This window comes from Oncorhynchus masou, chromosome 28 (assembly GCF_036934945.1).
Source record: "Oncorhynchus masou masou isolate Uvic2021 chromosome 28, UVic_Omas_1.1, whole genome shotgun sequence".
Classification (NCBI taxonomy): Eukaryota; Metazoa; Chordata; class Actinopteri; order Salmoniformes; family Salmonidae; genus Oncorhynchus; species Oncorhynchus masou.
The window spans coordinates 55,224,357-55,227,986 of NC_088239.1; the positions used below are offsets into that span (position 1 = coordinate 55,224,357).

The window sequence follows — 3,630 nt, forward strand, 5'->3', positions numbered from 1 at the left end:
AAGGTCACAAAATTCATCATCTCAATAGTCAGCCAATAACATCAGAAGTTGCTGATACTGGAGCGTTCGCTCCAGCCAAGCTCAACATGGTGGTAAAGCCCTCCATCTAGTGGATAACTTAGTAACTACAGTTCATCTCAATAGTCAGCAAATAACATCAGAAGTTGCTGATACTGGAGCATTCGCCACTACCAAGCTCAACATGGTGGTAAAGCCCTTCATCTAGTGGACAATTTAGTAACTACAGTTCATCAGCTCAGTCAATATCAACATCCATTCCTTTACTAAGATTTGTGTCTATTAGGTAGTTGTTGTGGAATTACATGTTAGATATTGCTGCACTGTCGGAACTAGAAGCACAAGCATTTCACTACACTCGCAATAACATCTGCGAACCACCATGTGTATGTGACCAATAAAATTGGATATGATTTGATTTTAAATCAATATCAGTGAAAAAGATCATACACATGGTTTGCAGATGTTATTGTGAGTGTAGTGAAATGCGTGTGCTTCTAGTTCCGACAGTGCAGCAATATCTAACATGTAATTTAACAATTCCACAACAACTACCTAATACACACACATCTAAGTAAAGGAATGGGATAAGAATATATACATATAAATATATGGATGAGCAATGACAGAGCGGCATAGGCAAGATGCAGTAGATGGTATAATGCAAGATATGTAAACATTATTAAAGTGGCATTATTAAAGTGTTGAAATGGGGACCAATTCTATACAGAGTGGGGTTGTTTGTCACCAAAGATGATCCTTACCTTGATCCCTACGGTTTGGAAATCATACCAGAGCCCACACAAACATATAGGTCTCTAAACTGAGAGCTGTTGCCTGGCCTTTTGTGCAGATCGTTGACCAAAAATTACAATTACATCCATTTTAATTCCACTTTGGAACACAAGATAATGTGGAAAAAAGTCAAAAGGTGTGAATAATATCTACAGCATACATTATTATTGCCAAATAAGACAAGAAAATGTAAGCAACGACACACAGCAGGAGGGAGCTGAAGGAGTCCAGTATTAGGCCTAGGTTCATGTAATGAAAAAGTGTAACACCAAATCAAAATATATCTGCAGTGCAGCTAGGGCCACATCAACCCTTGACACAAGAACATACAAAGATTTAAAAAAATATTTTAAAAACTTGTTTATTGATTCATGGTATGACAGATAAGATAATGTCATTGGAATTACCTTTCTAATCCATGTTATAATGGAATTTAAATAAACTATCCTAATTTGGATGATTTATTCGTAAACATTTGGTCTTATTTCATAACGGAATGGAATAGGCAGTAATGGATATGGCAGTGTATCAGGAGGTAGTATATCTCTCTAGGTCTTTCACCAAGTAACGGTCTGCTTTTTTCAGGGCCTGGTAAAACTGTTCCTGTGCAGTTATCCCCTTGTTAATAACCATGGTCAGCAGAGCTTCATTTTTCTTGATCCGTATGGTTTTGATCTCTATCTCCTCTCTATCCTCCTCACTCAGAACCCCAAGGTCTACGAGATCGCTGAGGATGGGACGAAGGCTGCCCATCCTGTTCTCCAGTTTAGTCTTGTTTGTTTTCAGGAAATCAAGAACTGATGACATCATGGGGCCGGAGGGGCCGGAGGGGCTGGGGTGCTGGGGTGCCGCAGACAAAGGGCCTACAAGAGAAGAGGACTCACTGTTATAATAAATATCCATAGAGATACAGATGAGTCAAATGGAAATCATTCTAGCTGCCGTATGCGCAAGCTCGAATGATTGGTATGATTGGTACGATTGGTACGATTGGTACGATTGAGTGTGAATGTTTTATGTCAATATTTGTCAATAATTGAACTTTTGTCTCATATGAGTGCAATTCTCAGTTTACTTATTTTGTGCAAAATCATTGTGTTAAAAGTGTAGATTTGACACTACCCGTCATCACCTTTATGATAATAGATTGCCCCAATGGTGTTACCAGTCATTATGGGAGCGTTGACACTGGACCCATTATTGGCTGAGATGTTGAAGGGTTGGCCAGAAGAAGACCCAGATTCCGGACCAGATGCCATTCTATGTCACTAGACACAGAAAATTTGAATATGAGGGAAAACATGATCTATTTCATTTTGTAAAGTTGACTGAAGTCCTAGACCTATCAAGGAATACAGATATGGAGACAGCATACAGCCAATTTGAGTCACGTCTCATGTAGACAGAATATGATTGCTGATTTGATCTACAAACATCTACTCAGCCTACGTTAAGCATTGTCTCTCAACCTGGTCTCGGAGCATTTTGTATTATTCTGTATGTAAACCGAGACACTCGTTTAGTATAATATGTTATGTTTTGTATGGTATGTATTAATTTGTGTATGTCCATTTCGTATTATATGTTACGAAATACAATGAATTATATGTTATGAATTTGCTAAACTTACAATATGTTACAAATTTCCAAAACGTATGATATGTTACGAATTCTAGCTAGGTGGCTAATATTAGGTAGTTTGCGAACATTAACGAGACTAGGAGTTACGGTTAGGGTAAATTTGTAATTTTGTAACTAAATCCAGGCTGTATGACATTTGGCCCAGCGTTTTCCGGGGTAGGCCGTCATTGCAAATAAGAAGGTGTTCTTAACTGACTTGCCTAGTTAAATAAAGGTGAAAAAAATGTTTTAAAGTTTAGGAGTTAGGTTAAAGGGTTATGGTTAGGATTGGGTGAAGGGTTATCTAAACGGGTAAAAATTTTGCCTTAAGTAACCATTTGTCTTAAGTAACCATACCAAACATAACACAGTAAATTAATTCCCTCAGATTTATACATTCAGAATAATATGAAATGCTCTGAAACCAGGTTGTTTCTCTCTACAGATTACAGTATAGGACATTACATAACTGCTAAACGAATTCAAATCGCACATAAATTAACACATTCTATTGGAATATATCTCAAACATCGCCTTACCAAGGTTGATGTTCTAGCTCGGGAGATGCAGACTACCTTTGTATGAATGTTCTCTTCTCTTTTAAAGTTACAAAAGTTTAGAAGGAAACGACAGAAGACTATTTTCACTTTCGCTTTCTCATGCATTACGTCTATATCACAACGATTGTCAAGGGCGTTTTGGTATATGTTTCAAATGGAACGCTGTGTTTGCCTTGCAGCATTGCAGAGGCAGTTGTGTGTGGTGCATTCGTTGGATTTATGGAACGTGTTCGTCAAAATACGTGTATATGGCTTGACAGAAATGGAGGCAGAAGGAGAATTTTGAACTGTTGCTGCACACATATTCAGATGATGCTGTAACACTATTGGTGTGATCGAGGCGTGAGCCTATCAGTGCTGTTAGTTGTTGTTGTAAACCTATACAGGAATACAACCACATATGGTTGTTAATTAGAACTTAAAACGAGATATGCATTCAATTTCGACAGTTATGAAGGACATGCAACTTAGACTGTCGAAATTGAATGCATATCTCGTTTTTAAGTTCTAATTAACAACCATATGTGGTTGTATTCCTGTATAGGTTTACAACAACAACTGCAATTCTACACATTTTCCCATGTGGATTAGAGAAAATGTTGCAATTTTAAAGCAAGCTTTCTGCAATTCTTTATAT

General features: G+C 37.5%; 1 long non-coding RNA gene across 1 annotated transcript; it reads right to left on the minus strand.

Moving 5' to 3' along the window:
- Positions 1-1,158: 1,158 nt before the first annotated feature.
- LOC135518633 (uncharacterized) lies at positions 1,159-3,109 on the minus strand. Its single transcript, XR_010452189.1, has 3 exons — positions 2,973-3,109; positions 1,946-2,081; positions 1,159-1,676 (listed from the first exon to the last, which is right to left on the minus strand). It is a non-coding gene; the product is annotated as an uncharacterized LOC135518633 (long non-coding RNA).
- Between the last annotated feature and the right edge of the window lie 521 nt (positions 3,110-3,630).